This window comes from Gadus morhua, chromosome 22 (genome assembly GCF_902167405.1).
Source record: "Gadus morhua chromosome 22, gadMor3.0, whole genome shotgun sequence".
Lineage (NCBI taxonomy): Eukaryota > Metazoa > Chordata > Actinopteri > Gadiformes > Gadidae > Gadus > Gadus morhua.
In genome coordinates this window covers 7,309,557-7,327,056 of record NC_044069.1, presented here as the reverse complement: position 1 = coordinate 7,327,056, position 17,500 = coordinate 7,309,557, and the positions used below count along the sequence as shown (strand labels likewise).

Sequence of the window (17,500 nt, the reverse complement as noted above, 5' to 3'; positions counted from 1 at the left end):
ACGACAACGCCATTTCTGAAATAGACTTTTGTATTTACAAATCCCCCTCATTACATCATCCTTTCCCAAATATACAGCCCGAGACCGTTCTAATTGCGGGTCTGTGTATCTCTGGCACACTTGACAACAACATCTTAATCGCTGCGTGGGCAACTGTTCACCGTTCATCCAACATTTGGCCAGCGCTTTTATCCATAGCAACTTACAATGAATTGAGAGACATTACGTTAGCAGGTAGCGGCTATAGGCCCGCTGCTCTAGAATGATTAAGACCTACCTTCAACTATCTATCAGCAGGTTAGTTAGACGGGGATCGGGGATCAAACCCACCACCTTCCGGCTGGGAGTCAGAGCCACAACACTATCCTTATCCTGTGTAAAGACTGGGCATGATCGTTTTAGAATCTTTAAAAAGAATTAGAGGCACGTGTTAGAGGCATTCTTTTAAATCAGTCAATCAATCTCCCTAACACTAGCTTTTGTGAGCTGCAAAATATCAATACAGTGTCCACAATGGATTATTACGATTAATTATGCACTCGTGAAATATGATGAACAATACAAGGATGTAGTCTACATTCCCTTCAGATCAGTCAACTCAAATGAGACAACCCTGTTGTCGCTATGGTTGCCATGGTGACATGGTCATATTTATATCCTACAGTGTGAGTGCATTGCTGATGAAGGTGTGCTGGCCTGGCTGAGGGCGTGTGTTGGTCGAAAGACTCTTTGGGTGCTCGGCATTGCTTTTCTTTTCCATATGCTTATGTTTCAGAGAAGCACGGAGCTGTCCCACTCACTGCCTGTCTCTGAGGAAACACACACATCAAGGAACACACGCACACACACACACACACACACACACACATAAAGAAACACAAGCACACACACCCACTCCCATAGACACAAACAAAACAGACACAAAGTTGTGAAGGTGTAATCCATATCCCTCTACACTCTCTCTCTCGCTCTTCTCCTTTGCTTATGTCTCTCTCGCATCACTATCGCCCTCTCTTTCACACCATCCTATTTATTTTCACTGCAGCTGCCGTACTCACCCTCTCCATCTACGCCTGTGTGTGCATGTGTACACACCTGTGTGTGTGTGTGTTGTGTGTGTGTGTGTGTGTGTGTGTGTGTGTGTGTGTGTGTGTGTGTGTGTGTGTGTGTGTGTGTGTGTGTGTGTGTGTGTGTGTGTGTGTGTGCGTGTGTGTGTGTGTTGGGGTGTGACCAACTTGCTCTGGCCTGTCTGAGTCACGTGTCGGTGAAGTCGGATTAGTACACTACACACAAGATATCTGCGGTTTCACACACACACTTTATTTACGATAGACGTTTATTTTTGGGTTCACACATTTTTCGAGAGTCAAGCGCGCACAACTCGTATTTCATGATCAGGAAACCTGAAGTGCATGCCTGCGAAAACATATATGTCCGCCGTGAATACGTTGGGGCTAATTTGGATCATTATTGGTGAGGCCATAAAAGTACCGGTGAATGCACTGGTACTTTTCCGTGCATTAATCTAAATCAGCCAAAAACAACTCAGATTCAGGTTCTTTCTAGTGTCTCGTTCTTTCGATGCCCATGGCTGTGCCTGCTCCACACATGAGCTCCTGGTGCGTGTGCACCAGCAGGTGTGCACACCTTTTGTACCCAGTATGGTTGGTAGTGGTACTCTGCACAGCAGAGGCAGGACTTCAATATGACATGAACCAACTGGATTGAGCAACATGAAAAACAACGTAACAATCGAATAGGCCTGGCGTTCCTTGATGTACATAAGAGGTGTTTTCCAACAAGCAAAAGTAAATAACAGGGATTTCTTTAAAAGACCACACCAGTCGACTAGATTAGCATATGCAAATAGTCTTCAACATTGCTGGTGAGAGCAAAGAGTCTGCTACCAGTCAATGGCATTCCCTGCTACTTTTCCTCCTGAAACTTTGATGGATTAAATGTGCCATTAGTAGTATCATATGACTGGATATATGAATAATGTTCCACTAACCATTTCCAAATTTATATAGTTGGGACTTGTCTGTGACTACTTTTAAACTTCAATCTCTCCCTCTCCCTCTCTCCCTCTCTCCCTTTCTCCCTCTCTCTCTCTACCAACTCATTCACAAACCTACTAATCTGAGTGTGTGTGTGTATATGTGTATGTGTATGTGTATGTGTGTGTGTGTGTGTGTGTGTGTGTGTGTGTGTGTGTGTGTGTGTGTGTGTGTGTGTGTGTGTGTGTGTGTGTGTGTGAGGGATTAGAATGTGAATGGGATGGGGTGAGGAATGAACTGCTAATCCCCTGTACTGCTATATAATCCCACTGGGAATACACACACACACACACACACACACACACACACACACACACACACACACACACACACACACACACACACACACACACACACACACACACACACACACACACACACACAGTGAACAAATATGCTTGCTGGCATAAGGATTACGCAGGCATACAAAAACACACTCACAAAATCATTAACAAATATTTTCTGAGACGTAGAGACATAGAAATAAACTGATCACATATGCACAGTAATATACCTACTCATAAAATGTACTGATTAAACTAATTGCACCATACACTGAGGGAAAAAAAGCCATCAATAATATAATTTCAAGGACGTCATTATGTGTATATGAAAACAATGTTTTATATACATGCATAAATATATATATTTTAACATGTATATAGGATCCCTGCCTCGTTCTCCTCCACCTTTTGGCCCCTGCTACGTTCCTCTCCATCTTGGGGCCCCTGCTACGTTCCTATCCAACCGTTGGTTCCCTGCTATGTCCCCAGCCAACCGTTGGTTCCCTGCTACGTTCCTACCCAACCGTTGGTTCCCTGCTACGTCCCCAGCCAACCGTTGGTCCCTGCTACGTTCCTAGCCAACCGTTGGTCCCTGCTACGTTCCTAGCTAACCGTTGGTTCCCTGCTACATTCCTAGCCAACCGTTGGTTCCCTGCTACATTCCTAGCCAACCGTTGGTTCCCTGCTACGTCCCCAGCCAACCGTTGGTTCCCTGCTATGTTCCTAGCCAACCGTTGGTCCCTGCTACGTTCCTAGCCAACCGTTGGTTCCCTGCTACGTCCCGAGCCAATCGTTGGTTCCCTGCTATGTTCCTAGCCAACCGTTGGTTCCCTGCTACGTTCCTAGCCAACCGGGGTAAGTGGTGAACCCAGACTGCAGCAGAATGTGTTCCTGACAGCTCCGCTCGCTGTAGCGCAGCAAGGCGTAAACAAGGGTGATTTAAGGACGCAGAGACAAAGCCGGGGGTTTTGTTTACAAGGGGGCTTTGAAGTAGACGGAGACCCACTTTTAAAAACGTGTCTGAGGTAATTGGGTCGCAGACAGTAGTGGTGATGTGTGTGTGTGTGAGTAGATATACACCAGGATGGGCTAGGCACAGACACAGATACACACAAACACAGGCAGACATGAGGGGAGTGATATCGCTGTGTGTGTGTGTGTGTGTGTGTGCGTGTGCGTGCGTGCGTGCGTGCGTGCGTGAGTGCGTGCGTCCGTGTGTGTGAGTGAGGCCTTGTTTGTTTGTCCCTGATGGGTTCAACAGCATACAATGTATAGAAAAAAGCAGGCAGACAGAAAGACAAACAAACCCAATCATTAGAAATTGTGCAAACTCCACGTGCAAACTATATTCAAACACACACACACACACACACACACACACACACACACACACACACACACACACACACACACACACACCACACACACACACACACACACACATACCCTCTGAAAGAAACCTTTAGTCATATGCAGCTAAAAACTACTTATTGAGCAGAGCAATCATTCAGGCAAACAAATGTGTGTTTTTGTATGTGTCTGTGTGTATGGTGTGTGTGTGTGCATGTGTCTCTGTTTGTGTGTGTGTGTCTTTGTGTGTGTATTTCTGTGCCCCCCACATTCCCTTTAAAAAAAGTGTGCTAGGACTTCGACCGGCCTGCAGAAAAGCACAATGGCCGTTGCGCAATCAACTCCACACCACCTCCACACACACACACACACACACACACACAGTAGGTGCCCTCACACAAAGCACTTTCTCCACTGTGTAAGCCGACGTATGTGATCACGTTGTGAATGGCATGGCTGATTGCCTTCCGTCCCCCCCCCCCCCCCTCTGTCCCCCCCCCCTCTCCAACTGAACTTCCTGTCAATCATCCATCAATCGCTACACGGTAAAGAACGGTATTGTGTGCTTTATTACCCCCAGTCCGGGGGGAATTCAGTCGCTTTGTGTCAAACCAGGACCCGCGGCGACTGACACTCCACAATAAAAGCCCACGACTACCACAATAAGAGCCCCCCCACTGTACAATAATGGGTTTCACAAGGGGCCGGTTCCACTCCTGACACGCATGGCCTACTTGGTTGTTTTGAGTGTGTTTGATTGGCGTTATAAAACCAGTGGGTACCGATTTCTGCGTTACCGTGGCAACGGCGGCGGCGGGCACTCGGCAAGACGGACGTTGGCCGCTTGACCGTCAAGGAGGTAGAGGCTGAGTTGAGGTAGAGAATGTGCTATTATAAAACAATTCAACATACGATAGTGTGACCCGACCATCACCCGACATTTACAATGTGTCTGGTAACACAAAGACACACAGGGGGTGAAATCCCAGGGCCAAAGGCATACCGTGTGTTCACAAAGTGTTAAAGAAAGCCTAGGTTTGGACTCAGGTGTAAGTGTGATTATCCGTTACAAACCGTTAAAACAACAAAATCAGCCTCTTCTGACATCACAAGTGGGCGTATCCACCTAGATGTATGACGGATAGATGAGCAGCGTTTGCTACAGTCCACTGGGTAGGCTGGTAGACGTTGCTGATCTATCCGTACATACATCTAGGTGGACAGGCCCACTTGTGATGTCAGAAGAGGCCAATTTTCTAAACGGCTTATACGTGTGGAAGGCCTACAGAGGGTCCCAAGATCCCTTGGAGGTACTAGGCGAAACTGAGGGAGAATCTTCCTCTCAACCTTTCTATAAATAACGCCTGACCGTACAGCAGTCTGGTAAAGAGCGTAATCCTCCTGGACTTCCGTCAGGTAAGTTCATGAGCCCATCACCTCTGTGGAAGAGAAACAACTATCACCTACATCGATTGGCTGGCTGGCTAAACGGAAACTGAAACTGAAACCAAAGACCTGCTCAATGTGTTTCCATGTGAAAGCACAGGTGGCAGTAGGTGACAGCTGTTGAATTGTTCTCTGTTCATGGGTATGTGGATGAATGCTGGAGGTTTGACAGACAACCTTTTGCCTCACAAAACCTGTATACCGGCACAATATACATTTTCTATGAATAAAGGATGTGAAAGAAGCACTCACGATCCACCCAGCACCTTGGCGACGATCAATTACAAAACCTGCTACAGAGCAACAAAAGTTGTTGATGTAGAAGTTAGGCACCAGATGTATGCTGAGCTGTATTAGCACACACACACACATACACACACACGCACACGCACACACACAACACACATAGTATCTCACATTCCCTCCCTGCTGTGTAGAACAGATAGCTCTGAAATATTTAGCCTCAGCAAGCTCTGCCGCTGCAGAGATGGAAGGAACACAGCGAGAGGAGCAGTGGAGGAAGAGAAGGGAGAGAGAGAGAGAGAGAGAGAGAGAGAGAGAGAGAGAGAGAGAGAGAGAGAGAAAGAGAGAAAGACTGAGAAAGAGAGAAAGATAGAGAGAGAGAGAGAGAGAGAGAGAGAGAGAGAGAGAGAGAGAGAGAGAGAGAGAGAGAGAGAGAGAGAGAGAAAGAGAGTCAGACAGAGAGACAGACAGACAGACAGACAGACAGACAGACAGACAGACAGACAGACAGACAGACAGACAGACGTTATGCTACATTGACAAATGCGTCACACAACACGTGAGCACGTATCGGCCTGCGTGTGTCATCGACAGCGTCATCGTGTGACCCTTGACCCCTGGGGGTGTGGTCCGCTCCGACACAAAGATAAGAATTTGACGTGTGCTCAGTCGGAAAAATAGCCTAGGTAACTTGAAGGAACCAGCCGGAGAAAGCTAAATTTATCCAACCAAAATAATCCCACCTCTCCCACCAGGTCTCCCGCCAAAGCCATTCCCCCAAAACACATGACAGCTAGCTAGCTTTAGCAATAGTTCGGCCTAGCCTGGTGGATGACTCCGGTCATGCTCAATGAGTGTGCGCAAGTAGCCGGGGTAAGTTGGTAGACAGACAGGTAGGCCGTAGGCCATCCAATCCTTTCATACGACTGATCTGATTGGACAGGCTTCTTAACGGCCTGTGACAGCCACACAGCATGTCAGAACATGTGATTATTGATTTCTGTCGGTATGTGAAGATCATTTCCACCAGTAGAACAATTGCTTCTCAAACAGATAGCCTACCTTACCTTCAAGTACCTTTCCTTTCTGAGATAACTATAGATTAGAATTACTATTCTCAGTATCATGATGAGTGATATCACAAGTTATATTTTTAGCCCGCCCCTGTTCACACTCTGAGGTTCCATTCAATACTTAGGTAGGTGTTGACACGTCGTAAACACACACACGCACACACACATACAGACAAGTCAAAGGTAGGGTAAGGCTGAGATGATTAAGTGGCCGATAAAGAGATATACTTATTTACACACTGGAAAGCAGGGGAAATATGTGTGTGTGTGTGTGTGTGTGTGTGTGTGTGTGTGTGTGTGTGTGTGTGTGTGTTGGGGCGTTGTTTCCATGGGGATTATGTAGTACTACAAGATATTTCCTTGGTCCTTCTTTGTAAATGTAAGCTTGTCGGTACGTGTGTGTGTGTGTGTGTGTGTGTGGTGTGTGTCAAAAGTGGCCAAGAGCACTTTTCCCATCCCCTTCTATGACCAGCCAAAAATAGCCGTTCTCTCTCTCTCCCTCTCCCTCTCTCCCTCTCTCCCCCTCCCTCTCTCTCTCCCTCCCTCTCTCCCTCTCTCCCTCTCTCTCTCGTCAAAGGGAGTAAAATAACACTAACATCCTCTTGTGCGAATTCTTCACTTTTCCAACAATTGGTGGAGACTAATAATCCAGAAGGGAATAGGAATGGAACACACACACACACACACACACACACACACACACACACACACACACACACACACACACACACACACACGCCCCCCCCCGAACCCCCTCCCTCCCACCGGTTGATGAATACACTACCCTTCACTGTTTGAGATGTTACAACCTCACTACTGCCTGTTTCCAGACACTGCCATCTTGTTTCCAAGGGTTCTTCTTCGTCTTCTTCCTCCTCACCCTCAGCGCTGCCCGATGCTCCTTACCTCACAGGCTCCACCCCTTCCAGGCGTGAGGTGCTACACAAGCTAGCAAGGACGAACTTCTGACTCTTCTACTTCAACCTCTAATTCTACTGCCTTGGAGCTCTGCGGAAGAACCACAGTGAATGGATGAAGGCAGACTCGCTTTTTCCCCCTTTTCACTAAACTGCCATTATTTCGTCCAATAGTTCAAGGGTCACTTTGTGTTTGGTCCTTCCTGGTAAAAGCGAAGCCTTTGCAGAGCTTGGTGTTCATCAGAGATAATGAACGATGGGGACTCGAGCTTCAAATAAGTACAAGAATGGTTGAACGTTTCTGTGTCCATGGTGTATTTCACCGGCTAGGAGGTTGGAAAGACATTACCAGGGTTCTAAACAGAGTTTATTTGCTCTTGCTCTCTGGCTGTACCGACACATAATATCTGACGTGGGTCAAACTGACCGAAATATTGTGGGGCAGTTCTGGTGCGTACACAAACAAATTTGAAAAAAGAGCAGAAAGAATACAAATATTGTAAAAAAATATAGATATATATCTTGATAGCACGTTTTGAGTATGGGGAAACGCAATTTCGGTCCTGTACTTAACTTGTTGCACAGTTGGTCTGACAATTTAGTTCACTTTGGCTTTGACTTTGGAATAAGAGACGAAAGAAAACAAAAGGTCTCTCTCCTAAATACCCCACGCCAACCCCATTGTGTCTCCAGAACGTTCCACGCGACACAATGTGTTTTTCAGCGTCTTTGCGTGGGCAAAGCAATACTTCTGCTCGCGCCCGAGGCTGTCTTGGGCACTCTGGCTTTCCTTTGACGTCATTTGAGGACTCGGAGCGAGCAGTCTACCCGGCTCTCCTCCGGCCCTGCCTGTGTTTTTTAATGTTCCACCTGACTGCTCATTCTCGCGCCGCTATTAGCGCTAACCGTCCGCTCGCTGCTCAGAATCCTCTGGCTGCCATTAGCAACCCCCCCGCTAACGCGCGACTCTTCAATTACCGCTCAAGCTAACTGCTCTTTCCTGCCTGCCATTTTGTAGGAGAAAAAATGAATATATATCGCAGGTCAAGGCTGTAGTGTTGAGTAGAAGGCGGTCTAGATGTGGCACTTTAAAAGGTTCAATCCTAACCGTTCCTGCTTGCCATGTTGTCTGAGAAAATACAAATATATATATAGACCTATATTAGTCTTATTACAAATATAATTTATATATATATATATATATATATATATATATATATATATATATATATATATATATATATATATCGCAGGTCAAAGCAGTAGTGTTGGGTAGACGGTGGTTTTGAGTCGTACTCCTAACAGGTCCAAGTGGGTGCGTGGGTGTAAAAAGACAGAATTACAGAATAGTCCCTCACCTCATTCGACAGCGTGGCCCCTACCAACGGCCCTCGCGGTTTGATCAACGAGTGGGGGGGCCCATGAAGGAGAAACAAACAGCCTGGCACTCCCTGGTAGAGAAAGAAAAAACACACAAACCCGAGAATTAGTCAACGGCGACGTGAAATCCTCACAGGTCATTCTCCACGTTTAGAACCTTTTTTTTTTTTAAACAACGACATTGAAAACGTGTGTGTACATTCAATATACATCAGACAAAAGTTGTCATGGCAACGTTTCTTTTCGCCAGACATGCATGCTGCTGTGGGTGATTTAATTCCCCTCCAATCCCATGCACACAGTTCAGCTGTTGGCAACCCACGGGGCCTTCACTCACACACACAATGTATGTTTCTATAACAGTGTAATCTGCAGTTCGTGGCCTCCCACCACTAGTCGACGGCGTTGGGTCGAAGAACAACGCAGGCACCCCAGACGACTTCTACCATATCCGCACGCTGCTCGGCGCAATCTTAAGACACACTATGTGTACGCCGCTGGCTCACGTCTTCCTGCTCGCCCACGCAACGCCACCAGAAACAGACTGGCAGATCACACGCTCGCACACTCGCTCGCACACACGCTCGCACACACGCTCGCACACACGCTCGCACACACGCACACACATGCTGGGACTAATTACCGGGGTTTGTTGTGGAGTGACACGGAGACTGCAGTGGGAGATACAGCAGAGATGCTCTGCTGCTCTACGGCCCATCAGAGATATGCAGGATTGTGTGTTTAAGATAAGGGGAGAGAGGAGGAGAGCGAGGGGGGGAGGGGAGAGAGAAGGAGGAGAGGGAGAGGAGGGGAGAGAGGGAGGAGAGGGGAGAGAGGATGGAGAGAGAGGAGGGAGAGGGAGATATAGAGGCAGAGAGAGAGAGAGATCGGAGAGAGGGGAGAGAGAAGACAGAGAAGAGGGTAGAGAGGAGAGAGAAGAGGGAAGAAAGGAAAGATAAAGGAAAGAGCGAGAGCGAGAGAGAGAGAGAGAGACAGAGAGAGGGGTGGATGAGAAGGAAATAGAGGGGTGGGGAATTGTATGTGATTCGTTCAGCGTTTGTTTTGTCTGTGGAAGGAGCAGGGTAGTTGTTCAACATCCTACTGGCCTACTTTTATCTTTCATCTCAATCAAAGAGAATGGAAGAAGAACAATGGACCAGCAGAGGGATTTGGGGTCTGTGGGTTTATGTTTGTCTGTGACTGAGCCAGAGCGAGTTTGAAGGAGTGTGGGTGTGTGCATGATTAAATGTGAATATGTACAAGGCTAAAAGAGAATATGCATACATTGTGTGTGGAGGAGATCGCATGCCAGTGTGCGTGTGCATGTGCGTGTGTACCTGTGTGCATGAATTATGAACGTGCACACCCTTTATGTTGATACACAAAGAGCGTTCTACACACTAAAGCAATGGGAGCTATGGTGGGACAACACAATACCCACATCACACAAAGAATAGACACACAGAGTGGAAGACACACAATAAGAACACACAAAGGCTCACAGAGGGGACAGATTGTCTAGCATAGCAGACATGGGAAAATCAATATGTGTGTCTGTGATAGGATACAGCACCAGGCTTGGGTTTCACACTCACGCACACACACACACACATAAAATCACACACACACACACAAAATCACACACACACACACACACACACACACACACACACACACACACACATGCAGTGATAAGACACAAATACATGTACCCACACACACTCACTGACACATATGTGCAGTGACACACACAAAAACACACACCCACACACAGACAAATACAGTGCTAGACACAAGCTATCACATACAAACACAGACACACACGGAATGAAAGACATACACACAAGGGTGCATGTGCGCACAGTGTGAGTGAGTGAGTGAGTGAGTGAGTGAGTGAGTGAGTGAGTGAGTGAGTGAGTGAGTGAGTGAGTGAGTGAGTGAGTGAGTGAGTGAGTGAGTGAGTGAGGGTAAGCCAGTTAGAGAGTGAGTCAGTGTGAGTGAGTGAGTGAGTGTAAGCCAGTAAGAGTGAGTCAGTGAGCTTGAGTGAGCCAGTAAAAGTGAGTGAGTGAGCGTGAGTGAGTGAGTGAGAGCCAGTAAGAGAGTGAATCAGTGAGTGTGATGAGTGAGTGAGTGTAAGCCAATAAGAGAGTGAGTCAGTGAGTGTGAGTGAGTGAGTGTAAGCCAATAAGAGAGTGAGTCAGTGAGTGTCAGTGAGTGAGTGCGAGTGACACTACAACCTGATTGAAAGAGACACCAAGTGGCCATTTAATCTACTGTGTGGTTCAACAAGAGGCACACAGAGCCAAACGCGGAGAGACGAGATGCAGACACGAGCACAAAACATAGTAACCAAAAGGAACAGGACGATGAGGACAATCAATTTAACAGGGCAGGGAGAGAAAGAAAGCAATAAAGTGTGTGATGGAGACACACATTTATAGAGACAAAGTGACAGAGAACGAGAGTGAGAGTCAGCGACGGAGAAACAGATGGAAGAGTACACCGAGACAGAGACAGAGAGAGAGAGAGAGAGAGAGAGAGAGAGAGAGAGAGAGAGAGAGAGAGAGAGAGAGAGAGAGAGAGAGACAGAGAGAGAGAGAGAGAGACAGAGAGAGAGAGAGAGAGACAGAGAGAGAGAGAGAGAGAGAGAGACAGAGAGAGAGACAGAGAGAGAGAGAGAGAGAGAGAGAGAGAGAGAGAGAGAGAGAGAGAGAGAGAGAGAGAGAGAGAGAGAGAGAGAGAGAGAGAGAGAGAGAGAGAGAGAGAGGACAACTGGGGATGATCCAGACGGTCACCGCAGGGAGTCCACTCAGAAGATAAATGTCAGCGCAGAGAGGAGGAAGAGGAGGAGAGAGAAGAAAAGGAGGAGGAGGAGGAAGAGGAGGAGGAAGAGGAAGAGAGAGAAGAAAAGGAGGAGGAGAAGGAAGAGGAGGAGGCGAAGGGAGAAGGAGAAGGGGAGAGCGGTACTAGAGGGAGACGTAGGAGGAGGAAGAGGGGGAGGAGGAGGAAGAGGAGGAGTAGAGGGAGACGTAGGAGGAGGAAGAGGGGGAGGAGGAGGAAGAGGAGGAGTAGAGGGAGACGTAGGAGGAGGAGAAGGGGAGGAGGAGGAAGAGGAGGAGTAGAGGGAGAAGGAGGAGGAGGAAGAGGGGGAGGAGGAGGAAGAGGAGGAGTAGAGGGAGAAGGAGGAGGAGGAAGAGGGGGAGGCCGGTTAGTAGACGAGGAAACGACTCACGAGGGAAGAGCATAAGAGCAACAGAATACCAAGTATAAGGAAGAACATTTCCTGACATACAGACATACAGACACACGGACATGGTGGAGGTTCCCTCCACCATGTCCGTGTGTCTGTATGTCTGTATGCCTGTATGTGGACATGGTGGATGATCAGGGGTTGGGGGCTTGAAGGTCTGGGTGTGAACCCCGCTACACACAGTGGAGCTGGCTCCCTGAGACCTAACACTGAACGGCCGGCATTGAAACAACTGACTGTTTAGTCGCTCTGCACTAAAGTGTCTGCAGAATAGTAAACAGTAATCAGTGACATCAACGACACAATCTGCTGCAACACAACTCGAGGTGCTGTGACTGAAAGAGGAAAAGGAAAAAGGAAAAAAGGGAGAATGGGTTTGGATCCATAAAAAGGAGAGGAGGGGAGCGATGCCAAGACAAGCAAACCGTTAGGTTCCCCCAGTTTAAAATACGCTTTAGCTGAAATTAGGAGGAAAAAAATGACAACTTTCTTGGCTTCCTCCTCTCAGCAGTATGTAGGGGAGGTGTGAGAGAGAGAGAGAGAGAGAGAGAGAGAGAGAGAGAGAGAGAGAGAGAGAGAGAGAGAGAGAGAGAGAGAGAGAGAGAGGCTGACTCTGTACCACACTGTCACACTAAAGGGATTAGCAGCTGCCAACTTATAATTGATGTGCCAATTTACCAATTCTTTATTTAGGCAATCTGTCAGTCACAAGCACAGACATACTCTCTCTCTCTCTCTCTCTCAGGAGACACCATTCTCTCTCTCTCTCTCTCTCTCTCTCTCTCTCTCTCTCTCTCTCTCTCTCTCTCTCTCTCTCTCTCTCTCTCTCTCTCTCTCTCTCTCTCTCTCTCTCTCTCTCTCTCTCTCAGGAGACACCATTCATCATGTCTAATCCAGGAATTGGACAGACTAAATGATACAGGGATGCCTCAGTGTAAACTGCATCAAGTCCAGGGTTGATTGAATTGGATTGAGCAATGGAGCGCACACCTCCGGTGCAGTGTGTGTGTGTGTGTGTGTGTGTGTGTGTGTGTGTGTGTGTGTGTGTGTGTGTGTGTGTGTGTGTGTGTGTGTGTGTGTGTGTGCAATGAAATACTGTGGAAAGTCTTACTTCCAAATTCGCGTGAAGTTTCTCTTGTTTCTTCATGATTTAACAAATGAGGCGCCAACTTTTGCTATGACTCACATTTATTTTGTCTCACTGTGTGTGTGTGTGTGTGTGTGTGTGTGTGTGTGTGTGTGTGTGTGTGTGTGTGTGTGTGTGTGTGTGTGTGTGTGTGTGTGTGTGTGTGTGTGTGTGCGTTTCGCGCAACAAAGAGACGAATTGTAATTAGGAAGCCCGGGGGCCTTCACTTTATCTTTATTGTGTTCTTCTTGACTGTGTGACAAGAGGATTCATTATTCCTGAGCGATTGTGTTTTGTCGTGAACAACACACACATGTCGTGCCTTATGGAGCCACTCTGTTATACTACAGTACACTGAAACACGTGTAGTGTACATTCACACGTGCATACAGCATATGCAGACACACACACAATGGCTTGTACAAGAACCCGCAAACAAACGCACAAACTCACTCACAAAAACAACCCTAACCCTAACCCTAACCCTAACACGCAACATCGTGTTAGAAAGACACGTTTCGGACCGCAGACACACACACACATACACAAACACAAAACACACACTAACACATACACATACACACACACTTACACCAGATAATGGGCAGCTGATTTTCAGTTGGCAGCAGCTCCCAGAATGCTTCGGGGCTTACGTACTGTCTGACAGCTGTTTGGGTGGTTGTCCAAGGAGAGGAATGCACCGTGTGAGTGTGTGTGCGCTTATGTTTGTGTGGTGTGTGTGTGTGTGTGTGTGTGTGTGTGTGTGTGTGTGTGTGTGTGTGTGTGTGTGTGTGTCTGTGTATGTATATGTATGTGTGTGTGTGTGTGTGCGCCTATGTGTGTGTGTGTGTGTGTGTGTGTGTGTGAGTGATTGCGAGACTGTATCATCTCGGTATGGCCCCCCCCCCACCCCCTGACCACAGCACTATTTTCCCTCCTGGTGGAATCATTCTCCTTGTAAGCGAAGGCCCAGCCCCCGCTCCGAGGCCTGTGTTGTGCGGCCAGGAATGTTATCTGGAGTGAGCACGCATTCCTCCCCAAACCTCCAGCCCTGATCTGGTCTCTCCATCGCCCCACCACATACCTCCGCTCTGTGGCCAGCCGGCGGCTGGCTGCGGCCCTCCAAGGGCCCGCAGCAGAAGGTTTTTAAACCAGGGGCCCCCACCTCAACTGTTTCCATACCCATGTGTCGGTGGGCTGTAGCCCCGATTGGCTATAGCACAGCGCACACATGTTGTGTGTGTTTGTTTTGAATGTGTTAATGGCTGCCGTACCGGTGAGCTGATGAGTAATAATGTTGATCTATCAGGAGGGAATTACAGGCGAGGCAGTCTGCCTGACGCAGGACAGAACTTACAGATTGATGCGGCTCTATCTATTTGTATAACTACTACACACACTACACATTGCTAATGAATTCAGATGGACAGTTTCAAGCACCCTCTCCAAACATACCCTCGCACAAACACACACACACACGTGCCATACGCAAAAGTTAACAGAGGCATTCAGGGCTATATACTGTGTGTGTGTGTGTGTGTGTGTGTGTGTGTGTGTGTGTGTGTGTGTGTGTGTGTGTGTGTGTGTGTGTGTGTGTGTGTGTGTGTGAGTGAGAGGGTGTGGGTGGAGAGAGTGCTTAAAACTGTCCATCTGAATTAATTAGCGAGCTGTAAGGTAGACAGATTAATTTGCCATCCTTTCATTGGAAGCCAAACCCCACACATGCACGCGCACGCAAATGTGTTTAATTGGCTAATGATTAGGCAGTTAGATTTCTAGCCACACTCTTCACCTTACTGTGATGGCCCTCTAATTTATTGTGTGTGTGTGTGTGTGTGTGTGTGTGTGTGTGTGTGTGTGTGTGTGTGTGTGTGTGTGTGTGTGTGTGTGTGTGTGTGTGTGTGTGTGTATGTGTGTGTGTGTGTGTGTGTGTGTGTGTGCATGTGTTTGTGTGTTTGTGTGCAATACCCCAAGATAGATCAGTTTTATTCTCACCCTTTCATTCGGAATAGGACAGCTCATAGGGGCGCCATTTTGTTCCTGTCTTCAAAAGGATCTTTATCAACAAGTTTTATTATCTCTGGCAGAGCACAACTCATACTTTCAAATTACTGGTTGAATTAAAAATTGTGCCAACTTTTAAAACTAATCGTTGAAGTTCCAAGAATAATATGAACAAATAATAATGAACACAACTCACAATCAGATAGCCTCCCCCACCGCAACATTAGCACCAAACGACATTTATGGATACAGATTTCAGAGTAATTTCTATGATCAATGATCAGTTGAGAAGATTTGCTGAGTTCTTTACAATTTAGCAGACGCTTTTATCCGACGCAACTCAATCTGAATTCAGAACCGTGTCCCTGGGGAGAAGGTCTGGGGGCTTTTAGCTCTGGAAAGAGCAGGTAGACGGTGGCACCGAACCCAGTGCCCTTCACAGGAAGGTGAACACCATGGTCACCATTAGCTCCTATCCTGTCCCCTACAGAATGCTGCATGCTGGGACGCCCCCACCACCCTGCCCCCCCCCCCCCCCCGCCCCCCACGGTGACTCATCCCAACATAACCACCGAGGTCCCATGAGACAGGGGGCCGTGTGTTCAGCAGCACAGGGAAGTGTGTGTTACACTGCTGTTGCACCTTCCCCGGTGGTATTCGGCCATGTTGGCACTCTGCATTGTCCTCACCCACACGCACGCACGCACGCGCACGCACACACACCATCATTCAACCGTGCACGGAGGTGACTTTGTGTGGAGGATGCGGTTTGTGTGCGTGCGGGTTTGTGCGTGTGTGTGTGTGTGTGTGTCTGGGAGTGTGTGTGTGTGTGTGAGTGTGAGTGTGAGTGTGCGCGTGCGCTGACATCATTACTAGAGAGCACTCTCTGGCTGATTGAACAGAGAGAGAGAGAGGTGTCACTATGACCCCGGAGCTGTGAGCTCATGGCCAGGGAACTGTCACACACACACGCACACGCACACACACACACACACACACACACACACACACACACACACACACACACACACACACACCAAGACTCATTCTCTATTCTAATTCCCATTCATTACAAGGTGTCAATGACCAATGTGGTTTAACATTAAGAGATCTCACAGGAGGCGGGGCTTGGAGTGACCAATCCCATCACCACTACCTCCTCGAGTTTATCCAGCTCGTGGATAAACTCCAAGTTTATTCATGTATATGTATAAACATGAAGGTATGAAGGCGTGTTTATACTGTTGATACACGTACAGAACATTATAACAGTTCTTGGTACACAGCATTGCAGTGGCAACACGTCCCTAAGCATGACTTTACCTGGAGAAACAGCACACAACCCAAGTCAACACTCACACACACACACATATGCTGCCACTGAGACACAAAATGCCATACGTCTGAGTCAGCAACACAGACGGAGGGAATCTTAGAGGAGAAAAGTTAGACCAAGAGGTGGAGAGAGGGAGAGGTGGAGAGGTGGAGAGGTGGAGAGAGAGAGAGAGAGAGAGAGAGAGAGAGAGAGAGAGAGAGAGAGAGAGAGAGAGAGAGAGAGAGAGAGAGAGAGAGAGAGGAAAAGAAAGAGAGACCGCGAAAGGCAGAGAGAGAAAGAGGGATAAAGAGAGATAGATCGAGAGAAGGAGAAAGAGAGTGAGAGAAAGAGCGAGAGAGAGAGCGATAGAGAGAGCCAGAGAGTCGAAACTCAAAGTTACATCAGCAGCCTCTCTCTCTCTCCCTCCCTGACCTCCTGCTAGAGAGAGTCTGGTCCTGGGTACGGGCCTCCCTTTGCCCTCATCAAGGGCGCTGCTCCGTACAACAGCGGTAGTACGGGTCTACTCATGCGGGCAGGAGTGGTTTCCACGCTCAATAAGTTCAATGAGTGTGTGGGTGCTCCCCGCTGTTGTACTCCCTTTCACGTGGGTCTGAAGCGCACAAGCACACGTTACCATGTTTAAGTTCCAAGATAAAAGACAAGATGTAAAATGTCCCTTGTTTCGATACTTTATCACCGCCCTGGCTGAAAGACATAACTCCTCGCACAATAAACGACCTTCCATATATGTGATCCATGGGTATCTATTTATCACATGAAAGAGGGCACATGGAGGGACCGTTTGTCCTCAAAATGGCCACTTCACTTCCAACCGACTCAGTAAACCGCAGCAACACTGACGGCCGGAGGCAGGGTCATAACGTGGCCTGTCCCTTTAAGAGTCGTCAGTTGTTTTAGGCGATCACACTGAACGCCTGTCTATTTATAACCTGTAATCTATTAGCTCTCTGCCACATTCATAAGGGCTCACACACACTTCCATACACAAACTGCACCGCATGCAAACACAAACACACACACACACACACACACAC

General features: G+C 47.7%; 1 protein-coding gene across 1 annotated transcript in view; it reads right to left on the bottom strand.

Moving 5' to 3' along the window:
* Positions 1-17,500, bottom strand: part of LOC115536197 (ataxin-1-like) — an 87,669-nt gene that overhangs the window by 25,670 nt on the left and 44,499 nt on the right. Inside the window, 1 exon segment of the mRNA XM_030347942.1 lies at positions 8,729-8,821. The gene's annotated coding sequence lies outside the window, so the exon portion shown is untranslated.